At 41.2% G+C, this 14736-nt stretch overlaps 1 protein-coding gene across 2 annotated transcripts in view; it reads right to left on the reverse strand.

Moving 5' to 3' along the window:
- Positions 1-14736, reverse strand: part of TALDO1 (transaldolase 1) — an 87454-nt gene that overhangs the window by 72098 nt on the left and 620 nt on the right. The gene's annotated exons all lie outside the window — the stretch shown is intronic.

Genomic DNA, 14736 nt, shown 5'->3' on the forward strand with positions numbered 1-14736 from the left:
ACAAATGCTACAGATTAGTAATTTCCATGGAATAGCTCAGGGAGAAGGAGATATATAAAATTGGAAAGGAAATTCAGAAGTACATCTTTCATGAGAGATAAACCTGATGTGGAAAACTTACAAAGTTTCTAGAAATTTTGACTAGGAACACCGAGCATGCCCTATACCACACATCCCCACAGTGTGGCTCTTCAGTCTTGTAACCATTATGATAAATAGAAACCCCAACTCCACGGGGTGGCGAACGGGTTTCATGAGGACCTGTAATTTAAAAAAGCCCTCCTTAGTAGTGTTGACGAATCTCTTTAGGTTTAGTTGATAGTCCATGATGACTCCTAGGTTTCTCACTTGTGCAGAAAAGGATGGTTGATTTATTTGGTTCGAGTTTGGCCTGGCGTAGTTACCGTCTTGAGAGATAAGGAGTATTTCCGTTTTATTGGAATTGAGTATTAGGTTAAGGCTTGAGAGCAAGTTGTTGATGGAAAACAGGCAGGAGTTCCAGAATTCTAGTGTTTTTTGAAGGGATTCTTTAATTAGTATAAAAATTTGTACGTCGTCTGCGTAAATGAAATGTTTAAGATTGAGTTTGGATAGGAGCTGGCATAACAGTAAAAGGTATATGTTGAAAAGAGTCGGAGATAATGAGGAGCCTTGAGGGACTCCCATAGAGGAGTCGACGGGGTGTGATTCATTGTTGTTGATTCTAACTTTGTAAAATCTGTTTTGTAGAAATGACTTAAACCAATTTAGTGCGGTGTCTTTGATTCCAATGTCGGCTAGACGTTCCAAGAGTAGGGAGTGTTTCACCATGTCGAATGCGGCTGATAGATCGAGGAGTATGAGTAAGCAGGATTGTTTTTTTATCAAGATTCAGGAGTATTGTCAGTTAAAGAGATTAGGAGAGTTTCAGTGCTCCGTTCTTTGCGAAAACCAAATTGAGATGCTAGAATTTTGTTGTCGTCAAGGTATTCCGTCAGTTGTCTGTTTACTATTTTTTCCAGGATTTTAGAGATGAAGGGGAGATTTGCAATAGGTCGGAAGTTGGCTGGGTCATCTGGAGAAAGGTTAGGTTTTTTCAGGAGTGGTTTGAGGATTGCGAGTTTCAGAGGGTCTGGAACAGAGTCTTGAATTAGTGAACAGTTTATAATGTCTGCGATAGGTTTGGCGACTGTTTTAGGGATGGCTATAAGTAAATTAGAAGGGATCGCATCAGTGGGGTGTGAAGAAGGTTTAAGTTTTTTTAGGACTGTTTCGATCTTTAAGGAGGAAATAAGTTCAAATTTAGTCAAAGTTGTGTTCTGTTGGAAATGTGCTGAGTAAAGAGGGGTCAAATAGGAGCCCGGGTTGGCATTTAAAGGTGTTATAAGGTCTGATTTTTTTCTTGAAGTTGCTAGTTCAGCGGCTTTTTTGGCGGCTTGATCATCCGGGATGGATGGGGGGAGGATTTAGTGAGCGACGAGACGAGAAAAGAGCTTTGGGATCGAAGATGAAGTGGTGAATTTTCTGGAAGTAGAAATCCATGGGTGAATCCCTAGCTACAGGCAGCTCCCCAACACAAGAGACCAACAGATACCTAGCCAGGTGCCAATGGGCACAACACTGGTGCTGCTGGTAACAGTGGGAGATGGCCTGAACCCAAATAGGCCCTAGGTAGGGAGAGTTGGGTTTTACACCTCAGATTCTGGAGAACAGATTAGCTGAACCTACTGTTGTAGCCATCTCTAGCCAGACAGTAATGGGATGTGAATGTGTGGAGAGAGCTCCACATCAGTGCCTTGCAGGTCTCCACAAGAACTGCTCACAAGTGGGCCACCAACACTGCCATGGCTGACAGAATGAGCCTTGACATGACCTCCAAGATGCAGTCCTGCCTGGGTATAAGAATATGCAGTCTACTAGCCAACTGGATATTGTCTATTTGGCAACGGCAACTCCAAACAATTCCTTATAAAAAAAAAAAAAAAGTTAGGTGACTGTATGGGCCTCTGTCTGCTCCAGACAGAAAGCTAACATTCACTTGCAGTTCAAATTGTGCAGGGCTTGTTTGCCTTGGTGCGAATGAGGCCTGGGGAAAAAAGTTGGTAGGATGATTGACTGGTTAAGATGGAAAAAAAAAAAAAAAAAAAAAAAAATCAGTCACCATCTTAGGCTGGAACTTAGGATACATATGCAAGACCATGTCACCAAGGCCTAGAGCTTGCTAACCCTGTATGCTGAAGTGACTGCCACCAAAAATATGACCTTCCAGGTCAGTGTGCAGCAGCTCAAAAGGAGCTTTCATTAGGTGGTCTATCATGCCAAAGTTCTAAGACTTCAATTGAAGCAGGTCCTGTATGAAATGTACAACATGTACAACTATAGGCTGTACAGAGATGAGCAGACCCTCTACACTGTGGTAGTATGCATCAATTGCAATAAGGAACTCTGACAGTGGTTTTTAAGCCAGCCTCCAATAGGTGTAGAAGGTAGTCAAGCAGCTTTTGTGTGGGGCAGGAGAACAAATCTACAGCCTTCTGCTCACACCACACAATATCTCCTCCCCTTGAAGCTATAGGATTTTAGTGGAAGTCTCTGGAAGCCATCAGGACCAGAAACATCCTCTGAAAGATCAAGTGGCTGCAGGCTTAACCTCTCAACATCCAGGCTGTTAACGACAGGGCCTGGAGGTTGGGATGCCGCAGCCTGACCTGTCCCTGTGATGAAGAATGGGCAAAAGCTGCTCCTAGTGCATCCTGTACCTTGCCCGACCATACAGAGCATATACCCTTTGAGGGCAGACCCAAATGTAGTTTGTAGGGTTGCTCCCTGGCCCTCCTGGCTCCTCAGTGCATAAAGGAATGCCTACAAATTCATGTCCTTTGACCAAGCAAATCTGCAGTAGGTTAATGGTCATAAGTGGCATAAGGTTATGTCTTCATCCTAAGATGAAGATACTGCCAATGGATTTCCATCTATTTGCTGTGTCGTGTCAATACTCAAGCCAACCTGCACAATGGTAGTTGCCACCCCAATCCTGAAGGAGTGGGTACCAAAAAGGTTAGCACCAATAAAGCTGGGTTTTGATAGTTTGAGGATAGCAGAAAACTGGTATCTGGTAAGGAGAACTTAGCATGAATTAGATGGGTGCTCCCATCTGGTCAAGCAGCCAGATATTTTCAAGTTCTCAACAGGGCAGGTCACCTGAGATTTCACATTTCTCAAACAGTATTGTCCCATGAGCCAACTGATCAGTCTTCAATCTTTATCAATATGTACCATATGATCTGTACATTTCATGTTTTTAAAGAGGCTCCAAGAATACCTCGCACTACTCTTGGCTGAGGCAACTAGCTTGCTGATTCTCAATGCACTGAAAAATGCTATAGAAAAGGCCAGCTGAAGTAGGCTGTTTTTGAATTTGGATTCATATGATAGGTAAATGCCACAGGTCCACAAGTCATGTGTTATGGATGCCTTGAATCCTAATCTGGTCTCACCCACCATTTTTAAAATCAGGAATGCCTTGGTGGGATTGCCCCAAACTTGTGCCTTTGTAAAGAACTGGCTAATTGTTTGGCAACCATGCCCCTAGATTCACCTGAGTCTTTGGCCAGTGCAATAATACTTGAATAGGTAATCTGAAATGGACCCTGAAATCCATCCATTCTGGGTTAAGTCATATACTTGCTAGTGGCCCCTGCAATATACAGCTCATGTATGGGGCTCCCTGAAGGTCTCTAGTGGTTGGTGCCCAATCTCATACAGGTGATCAAATACTGGGTTCTTGCTTCACCAGCCATGGATACCAGTTTGCAAAACAAATCCCACTTAGCATGTGATAAAGGAGTCTGCCATAGAATTGCAGATGCCTGGGACATGATGCACCCTAACTGCTGTATTAATGCGCACACTAGTCAAAACCACCTGCCTTAACACGACCACCTTGGGGTGACTGGCAGAGTACCTGCTAATGTGGACAGTTTGTCAGACCAGAAGACTATTTGTTCCACAATACTACAGCCACCATAATGGGAAAATTCAAGGAATGTGATACCCAGGTTGTGGGCCAAGGCACCATGCTCCTTGACCATACAGCCCAAATCCCCAGCCTCCCAAAGTGTTGGACTATATGTTTAGGCTTCTACTGGAAGTTAGAGGGTCTTGTCACACTGACATGCTGAACTCACTGTGGGATGCCCAGATGGCACCATTGTCCTTAATGGACCTGGTTAATCTGATGAAAGGGTGCTGTTTCATAACACCTGCCATTGCTGCCAGCCTTCTCAGGAAAGTGCTCCCCATTGGAAGTCACTGTGTGTGAAGTTCAAAGAGCCAAGGATGGATTGTACACTCTGGAGAGCGAGTTTCTTGGTGCACAATGCCCGGTGTAACATCTCACACAGCTTCTGCAGTTCATCCAACTATCTGAGTCCAACTCAATGCCCAGGAAACAAATAGTGGTAGATGGACCTTCAGTTTTTTTACATGCTAGAGAACACCAGTCATTTGCATCTGACAAACTCTTGGAGTAATTGGGCACAGACTTCAGTCCCATGAATAGGAAGTTGTCAAGGTAATGTAAGATATTAGATAAGCCACTCTGCTATGGTGCAATGTAGTGCAAAGGAACCAAACAGCTCAAAATATGCTTAAGACACTGAGCACCCCACAGACATGCACTTGAAGTACTGGTCATGGAGTTTAAAGCCCAATAAAGGAAAACTGAATGTAGACTATGCCATTAAAGCACTCCAACTATGGTATGATTGAAAGATGTATATAGGACTGTATTCCTCAGTTGAATGTGGCCATTCACTGATGCCCTGCGGGGAGGTATGATAAATTCTGTATTGACTAAAATTTACCAGGCTCCTTTTTGGCACCACTGCCATCAGGTAAGTGACAGAATCTGCCATCAGACCCAGAGCCTGTTCTGTGTCCAACTTCTTCTGAACTGTTTTGCTTGCTGCAAGGATGAAGCAGCATTATTGGTTGAAGGTACCACCCATAAACCCCTGAACATGGACTGGAAACTGCTTGCAGAAGCCTTGTGTTAATCATGCTACCTCATCCTGCTTGGCATTCAGGTCCAGCCAAGTTGGCAGTGTAGCAATATGTATGGGCAATGGCATTAAACTTTCAAAAGACTGAAATGAGGACAAGTTAGAAAAAAAACCTGAAAAGTGTAGCTACAAAGATTAAATGTTTTCATCTGGTACAGTCATTTAAAAATACTAGCTTGGAAGCCCAGTCCAGATGTAATCTACACATTAAGAAAGTGAAAGGAAGACCAAAGAACTGCCAGTATAGTTCAAAGGTGAAATGAAAGGCTATTTTAGCCAAAACTTTCAAAGATTGAAAAAAAGAATCCAGAGGAAAATAAGAAAAGGCATAGGCATCATTGAAAAGGCAGGCTAGAAGAATTTGAAAAGCTGGCCTTAGAGGCAAAAACTCATAATAAAAACTAAAGACATCTGAAGCAGGAAGCCTGTGAGGGAAATATGTTGGACTACTAGAAGATCAAGGAGATAAAGGGGCCCTTAGGGAAGATAAGGCCATCTTTGCTTTGGTATTGAGAGATACATCTTCGTGTGTGTTACACAGGTAAGGTAGCAGACTGGCAAAATAAAGAGTAGCAAGTCACCTGGACCAGATGGTATATACCCAGAGTTCTGAAAGAACTCAAATGAAATTGTATGTTACTGGTAATTTGCAATTTATTGGGATTGCCCATCATACCAGATGATTGGAGGGTGGCTAATGTAACCCTGAGCTTTAAAAAAAAAAATTCCAGGGGTGATGGTGCCAAGAAAAACTGTGGAAACTATTCTAAGGAACAATATAACAGAACCAGCATGGATTTACCCAAGAGAAATCTTGCCTTAACCCCTCCAAAAAAGTAGCAGATTGGTATGTGGATAATGGATGCAGTATATCTGGATTTTCAGGTGTTTTTCAGGAGTTTTTCATTGGGCACTGTCAGATTTAGAGAATCATGTGATAGAAAAGATCTTGTGGATTAAAAAAGGATTGGTGAATGGCAAACAGTATGACTGAATGGTCAGTGTTCTGAGTGGAGAAGGGTGGACAGGAGTGCCTCTGGGATATGTACTGGACCAGTGCTTTAATATATTTATAAATGATCTGGAAAGGGGGAACTAGTGAGGTGATCAAATTTGAAGATAAAATAGAGTTTAAGTTACAAAAGGATTGTGAAAAGTTGCAGCAGAACTTTGGAAGACTGGGCATTTAAATTAGAAATGAAATTTAAAATAGACAAGTGCAAAGTAATGTGCATGGGGAAAAGTAACTCACATAGTTACATGTTAAGTTCCATATTAAGAGTTACTGTCCAAGAAGAGGACTTGAGTCTCATAGTGGACAACACAAATCCTCTGTTCAGTGTGTAGCAATGGTCAAAAAATGCAAACAATGTTAGGAATTATTTGGAAAGGAATGGAGACTAAAACAGCAAATAGTGTCTCTGAATCACTCCATGGTGAGATTGCACCTGGAGTGGTATGCAGTTCTGGTCACTATCACAAAAAATTGCATTAGAAAAGAGGTGCAGAGAAGGAAGGGTGACCAGAATAAGATGGTATGGTGACCCCCCAGACCCATGAAGAAAAAAAAAAAAGGTTAGGGTTGCTGTTCAGTGTAGAGACAGCCAAGGATCTCAAAATCATGATTAGAACAGAATGGGTAAAAGTGTAAATCAAGTTATATGTACTTTTTAAAAAGTGCTTGGACCAAGTCCTATTTTAGCACCTCCTTGGGCTCTCATGCAAGTAGTTAGCAAAAAGAACTAGAGTAGAATGCTTCATAAAACCAGCTTTATTTGTAAGACTTACAAAAGAGAAACTTACAAAATCAGATGCATTTGTACTCAACTTTACTTCCTCTTGCACACATTTTTGATATGCTACCAAATATACATTAGCATACAGCTCTTCAGATTTCACACATCTTAAGTAAAAAAAAACCATGACTTCCAGTGGTTTAAACTGATCAGCCCTTACATTTCGACACCCCACATATTTAGGTACTAGACAAAAGCCAGTCTAATGTTTGCATTTAGTTTTCACTGGTATATTCCACTTTTCTGTCCCTTGGTATATACGACTCACTCATCTGTGCTTCCTCCACCCCAGCCTGCATCCCCAGTAGATGCACAACATAGTTTGTTTTACATTGTAACACCTGGAGGACATCCATAAATAGTTTGTCAACCAGGTAGACTCAGGGAACTTATCCCTGGGTGGAGTTTATTTGGGATCCTGCCAGGTACTTGGGACCTGGATAGGTCATGGTTAGAAACAGGATACTGGTCCGATGGTATTTACAATAGAACATAAGCACTAAGAAAAAATAGCAGAAAAACACATTGTCCCCATTGTACTGGGAGCCACAGACAAACTTCAAGAGCACCTGGATATGTTCTATACATATTAGAACTCCAGAAAAACTCTTTGGTACAATGCAAATATTAAGAGGACTAGCAGTAATTTGATGGTCAGATATATCCAAAATATGAAGGTGGTTTATTCCAGTCATGGAGATCTAGAATGCAGAAAGAATTACATAGCCAAGGAATGAACTAACTTCTGTTCACTCTGGCAGCATGGTCTCTTTACTGGAACATAATTGTCTAACGACAGTGTATGAGCTTTCTAGACCAGTGCTTCTCAATCCAGTCCTCAGGACACCCAGCCAGTCTTGTTCAGGATATTCACAATGAATACATATGAAAGCTTGACATGAGGTAGTTCATGCAAATACACCATAGAAAACCTGAAAAGCAGACTGTCCAGAGAACCACAATGCCCTTAAACTAGTATCACAAACTGCAAGAATTCAGTTTTCCAGAACTAGTATGGCCATTATGCCAATGGCTTATAACAGATGTAGAAAGTTAACATTAGTATCAGCCCAAGTTCTTAGGAGCTGGTCTAGACCAAGTAGACAAGTTATTAAACCCCTGGGGTTGCCCAGTTAACAGGAAAGTAGAAACATTGTTCTAAAGTAATTTCAGATCTGCTCAAGTAGGATGCAGCTCTGCTGTATGCTTTTGCCACTTCTGATGGAGGTGAAAACAGTGCAAGTACTACTCCTGGACCAAGCACACCTGTTCCTCATTTCTTCAATGTGGCCCTGGCAAGTATGACTTACTTTGTCAGGTTATAAGTCAGCTCTCCAATCCCTCTGGATTCTGACCCAGACTTTGCCAACTCAAGAGCTACCCATGAAATCCAAGTCTTCTTGCTCTCAACTTAACAGCATGTATGTTGAGCACTCAGTCTCATCTGTCACTGTCCAAGGAAGTTTAAGATATTGCGATTTTGGTGAGGAAGCCTTCAACAGATCTTAGTTTTAAATGGAAGAGATCTTAGGTCCAGGGAGCTTGCTCGACACCATTTGCCTGTCCTTCAAAACTTATTCTCCTTCTCATCCGGTCTTAGAACCTCAATACCACAGCAGCTTACCATGCTCAAGTGGACAGCAATCTGATCACCATACATCTTTAGTATGAAGTTCATAAAAGGCTTATGGCATACAAGAGCTCCAATCACCAAGCTACTGGTGCCATGGGATCTCACTGTTGTATTAGCACAAATAAGAAATTTCATTAACAGTGCTTCCTTAAAAAAAAAAAAAAAAAAAAAAAAAGTTCTTCCCTTAGAAAGTAGTGTTCCTTGACATGGTGACAAGGAGTCAGTGAGCTTCAAGCATTGGCCCATTACTTGTACCTGCAGTCATCACAAGTTTCTGCTAAAAAATAGTTTTGGCCTCTCATCTGAAAGGAGTCATTTTGCCCACATTCTTTCCAAAACCTCATGCTCATAAAGGGGAGAAGGCCCTCCGAACAGGACTGCAAGAGGGCCTTGGAATATTACCTGATGAGAATTCAACCATATTGCCTGGCTTCTCTACTTTTCATCTTATGATTCTACCAGAGTGGAACAGCTGTTGCTAAGTGTACGCTGTCCAACTGGCTAGCAGACTATTGTAAGTTGGTACGCTCTGGTATCTGGAGGCCAGTCAAGGCTCATCAAGGAAAAATCATGCTTTGATCTGATTAAAGACTGCAATTTTGTTTTGTCAGTCATTTTATTTATGATTGTTTGGGATGTACATCACTTAGTCTTCTGTACATAGGTGATTTATAAAATTAAGATAAAGATAGCTAGCTTATGTCTCAATTAAGAGTTGTACCCATTGAAGACAATTGCAAAGCTGCAATTTGGTCATCAGTTCACACCTTCATGTTGCCTAGACAAGAAGTGACAGCTTTGGGCAGTTTGTTCACCCAGTAGTTCATTCATGGGTGGAATCCAAATCTCTCAGGAAGAGCTTCCATGTAGTCCTAGCTTGGGATTTCCCCCATGTTTCAAAACTAAGTTTATCCTTACTTGTCAACCAAGGTGGGATGTTTGCTTACAGTACAAAGGTGTTCTCTGTAGACAACAGGATGAATCAGCCATGCTTAATAGCTTCCTGCCTGGAGAGTAGACTAGTTTAGCTAAAGCTAAGCACTGCAATCAACTGAGGGGCTCATGGACAGGTCTGTTCTGTGCCAGATATCACCCCCATCTCAGCTAATTCATCCTGATCAGTCTTCAATCTTTATCAATATGTACCATATGATCTGTACATGTCATGTTTTTAAAGAGGCTCCAAGAATACCTCGCACTACTCTTGGCTGAGGCAACTAGCCTGGAGAACTCTGTTTACAGTAAGAAAGCTTCCACACTCATGGGGCTCAGTAACAGATTCCACATGTCTGGAGAGAAATAGTGAACAGTGTTACAAGTTCAGATGTCACAGCACTACTTATCTTTCCTACCAGAGTGGCTAGTCTCTTGTGCTTTCATCTACTGCCCTGCTGCTGGTTATACATCATTACTAGCCTATTTTGAGCATATTGTGTTCCAGGATTCTATGCTGATCTCATCCCAATGCAGAATTTTGAAACCTGACCAAGTCATCAGCAAGATGCCACAGGCTGCACTGATGCAATGCAAACTTCCCTTACCTCCTTTTTCCTGATTCACTGCCCTGTCCTCAGGCTCCAAAAGCTTCCTTGTACCTCTTAAACTCCCACCTATGGTATCTTTGCAGCCTGCACCTACCACTCAAGTTTACATTCTGCTTTTACAAAATTCAAGTTACCGGTAGTTCGACTGCTTCAAAAAGCTTGTTCTACAAACCACTGCAACAAAGAAAGTCATACAAAGTACAACCACAAAAAAAAAAAAAAAAAAAAGAGAAAGCTAATTCACCTACATTTAGAATTTAAGTCAAAGTTAATCTGATTCAGTCCATGCAGAGACCTGAATTGCACGAGTAGCCCTTAGTTTGAGGCAAATTTAAAGTGAAAATTGGCTTCCAACCAGTAGAATACTGCTCTATAAACATGCTAAAAAAATAGCAGAAGTGCTCTATTTCTCTACCAAATGACTACAGAGCCAGGGTTTCACTGTTAGAGCATTCAGAAAGTGTTCAGACCCCTTCACTTCCACATTGTTACATTACAGCCTTATTCTAAAATGAATAGGCATTTTTTTCACTCAATCTATACAATACTGAAAGCAAAATCAGGTGTTTAACACTTTCTGAATGCACTGTACTCTATCCATCCTTGCCCCATTTTATGAACTAGTCTGACTGTTCACATCTCTGGAGACTTCAATATTTATCCAGATTCTCTACACCCAATCTCCAAAAGGTTAAAGTGTTTAAAATCTTGTGATGTCTTCACACACTGTCCCTCAGTCTTGATTCCTAGTTCTACCAGTTTGCCAGCATCTCAGACCTTAATCTTGATCTCCTCTAATTCAAATCTTTCTATAGATTGCTGCACAATCCCTCTACCACAGACTTACACTTATAATTCTGTTTCGCCTTAAGCTTGTCCCTTTGACAGCAACAGCCTATCCATCACAAAAAGGAAGAGAGATTTCCTATTGCTGTCAGTGGTGTCCTAAAATTCCATTTTAAATAGACCTATAGGAGTGTATCAATATAATCCCCACTGCTGCGAATCCTTGCTAAATGTTCTTTTCAATATTTTTATCCCTAAGAACATAAGACTTGCCATATTGGGTCAGACCAAAGGCCCATCAAACCCAGTATCCTGTTTCCAACAGTGACCAATCCAGGTCACAAATAGCTGGAAGATCCAAGTGGTAGATGGAACCCCACTGCTTCTCCCTGGCATAAGCAGCATGGAACCTAAGTCCACCTTAATTGTTTATAGACTTCATCCAGGAACTTGTGTAGTTTTTTTTTATATAAATGCAGCTGCACCAAAAACTCTCACCACATGCTCCAGCAACAAGTTACAGATGGAAGATGTACTAGGTCAAATTGACAACAAAAAGAGCAATAAATCACCTGGACCAGTTGGTATACATCCCAGAGTGCTGACAAACCAAAACATGAAATTGCAGCTTTATTAGTAACTTTGTAAAATATCCTTAAAATTGTCTATGGTGCCTGGAGGGTTGCCTATATATACATACACACCATAGACAATTTTAAGGATATTTTACAAAGTTACTAATAAAGCTGCAATTTCATGTTTTGGTTTGTCAGCACTCTGGGATGTATACCATCTGGTACACATATATACCTAGTCCAACTACTGTTTCTCCAAGGATTCTCTTAAGTTTATGTGCAATAGTGAAGTTTTCAAAAATATATTAAGAATTCACATATCAAGACCAAATGATTGAAATTTGCCTTGAACCAAACATAATAGCCCAGGAAGTTTTATATGCTATCTGCAGCAGAATTGATGGTCTATATATTTACAGTCTATTTTCACCTGTAAAGGATGTACATTCAGGACATGAGACATTGGGCTTTCAATCAGGAGCATTTCCCTCTGGAATGCTTTACTCCATGTTTTGTGACTTGGCAGATTTTAAAATTGTTCTGGAAATAGAAAAGCAGCTTTTACCAACTGTGTAGTCATTTATTTCATCTAGGTACTTTACTAGGATATCTTAATGTGACATTCATCCAGTCATTATTGGAGTAATTGAAATCACCCATTACTGAGCTACTAATTTTGTGAGCTTCCCCAAGTTTAGCATTCTTAATGTTGCCACTTATGCCTTGCAGAATATTTATTCAGAAAATAAGTCAGTGTGCACATTCACTTATCTTCCTTTTCAAACTGATTCATGACTCATCTAGCTAAGCTTTCATTGAATTTCTATACAACCCATTTTTGGGAGTTTCCATCTTGTTCAATAGAGCACAACTGGAACCAGTCTAGCAGAACCACTACTATATGCCTTTTGTTCACAGCTACCCAGGGTATTTTCAGGGACTCATTTACAGTTTTTTCCCCTGGGAATTTGATGCTTAAACCAAACAGCAAATTCAACAGGAAAAAGAGTCCCTCCCCCCAAACTGATTTTTTCTGATGAACAAATTCTTGGGGGAAATAAAAACTGAAAACTAAGACCCCTAAGTATCTACTCCAGCCATTGATTCAGATAGGGACCACATATCACAGCTCCCTCTGTTATACAATAGCAGAAGCCACTTCACCACTCCAAGGCTCTGAATGCTGTCTCCATAAGGAGCAGAATTCAAGCTCAGTTTTAGACTGCCTCACATGGCATCACAAAGCAGTATTATATACATGTTTTAGTATTGCTATGTAGAGAATAAATGCGATTACTGCAATACTACCGTATGCACTTAGGCAAGTTTAAAATGGTGTCAGATCTGACCAAACTATGCAGACCAGGAGATGTGCTAACTCATCACATGTTCAAAGCAATGCCCTATGAAGCAACTCTTGTATTTCAACTTTCACAATAGTTACTAAACTAGTTCAGCACCGCAACAGCTACCAAAGGTCAACAAAATGTTTTTTCCTTCCTTACAGGAACTCTGAAATAACATCAGCTTTTGGTACCAAAAAGGAACAGACTATGCGGCAAGATCCATCAAGCCACCTTGTCTTACAGGTAAAAAAAAGCTATTGTCCTGGGAGCCACTGCACTCACCCCAAGCCCCGCTGGATTCTTTTCGTGGCTGAACACCACAGTCCGATGTTGCTGAGCGCAGCACACCCAGTCGAGACACAGACATGATTTGGAGCCTTCCCAGGGCTTCCCTATGCATACACACATGCACAGCATGCATTGAGTTTTAAGGGGGTTGTGGCAGGAAAGTCCCTGCAGCGCCCTCTGACACTATCAGCAGACTCCTATGTATAAGGCCATCAACAGGTCTCCTGCCTACGAAGCAGTGCATGTTGCTCCTGTGTTCCTGACTGATTCTGCATTCTTGTGCTCAAGCCTTGCCCAGCCTGCCTCATCCAGCGTCTGTCTTCGTTCATCCTTGGCCTGACCTCCTGGACCTAACCACATTTGTTTACCATCTATGCTAACCCTTGGCCTGTCCTTTGACTCTTGCTCTTTGCCACCCTAGGGACCCTCCTGTCCAACCAACCACCAGAATCCAAGGGCTCAACCTGCAGGCGAGGCAGCAGATATAGATCAAGCACCAGTCTGTGCCACTTCAGGGCACATTCACCAGCTGTCATCTTAGGCCTCGTAGGGTTGCCAACCCCACCACAGCATAAAGAGCTCACTTCCATACCAATCACATTAATATAGTTTTCAATTAATGTTAAGGCCAAACAGAACACCCTACCACCACCCAAACATTACAAGTATTATTCTATTCTGTGCAGCATGCAGGCAGGGTATGCAGAGTTCAGAAACAGACAAATTGCAAATATAGTTAGGACCAGATAAAATGGTCCTCCCCTCTCCCCCCCTACTAACAGGATCCCCAATCAGCACAGACCCCTACTCTGCTTAATAAGAAGCAACATTTAGGCAGAGTCCTAAATACTACATATTTAGTAAGTTATATAAGCAGGGCCCATTTTAGCTACTCAAAAATCTGCCCTCTCACCTAAACCACATAAGCTTAAGGTGATTTAAAAATGCTTCAATAAATTGATTAGTCTATAAAGGTGCCATCAGACACCTGCTACAGCAGACAAACATGACTAGCCTTCTGAAGGCTATTTAAGATTTTTAGTGGTATGACAACAAAAGAATTTACACTAGGTAAGAGCAGACTTCGATATTTTCCCAGTTCAGAGTAGATAACTCAGATTAACCCAAATCCAATGTCCTTCAAACACATACTTTCAGAACAAAAAAAAAAAAAAAAGTCTTTTACCCAAGCAAAGTGTCCAATCTAAGTATCACAACAACTGGTTTGTAACTGGTGCAAAGTTACAACTAACTATACATGGTTTAACTGTATGTTAAAAGCCTGGCTATCTGCCCAGCAAATCTCTGGTTTGCTCTCTAATTTATGGATTTTAAGGCAGGGCACAACCTTGAGATTGGAGCTCTGACCCAGCATCTCTTGTGTGTTCTTATTAGGTTAGTATGGCTATAGAGTGCTCATTGAGTTTAAAAGGGGGGATATGAAACTTTTCAAAATCTATTGTAGCTAGATCAGTTGGTTACAATATGAAGTTGGGTAGGGTTTCAGATGGAATGTACTGTACTCATTGTGTACTGATTTAATATTATGTAAGTTGTTACAAGTCATTAAGGAGTTAAAAATACAAGTAACACCATATATATCATATTGAGTTATAATCCGCTTTGTACCAGTGGTTACTGAAAAAGCAGAATATAAATAAAATTAGAGGAATGCTCCATAGAAAATGAATTCCTTCAGCGAGTTAGCAAGAGCATCCAAAACCCT

The sequence above is a fragment of the Rhinatrema bivittatum genome, chromosome 17 (genome assembly GCF_901001135.1).
Source record: "Rhinatrema bivittatum chromosome 17, aRhiBiv1.1, whole genome shotgun sequence".
Taxonomy (NCBI): Eukaryota; Metazoa; Chordata; class Amphibia; order Gymnophiona; family Rhinatrematidae; genus Rhinatrema; species Rhinatrema bivittatum.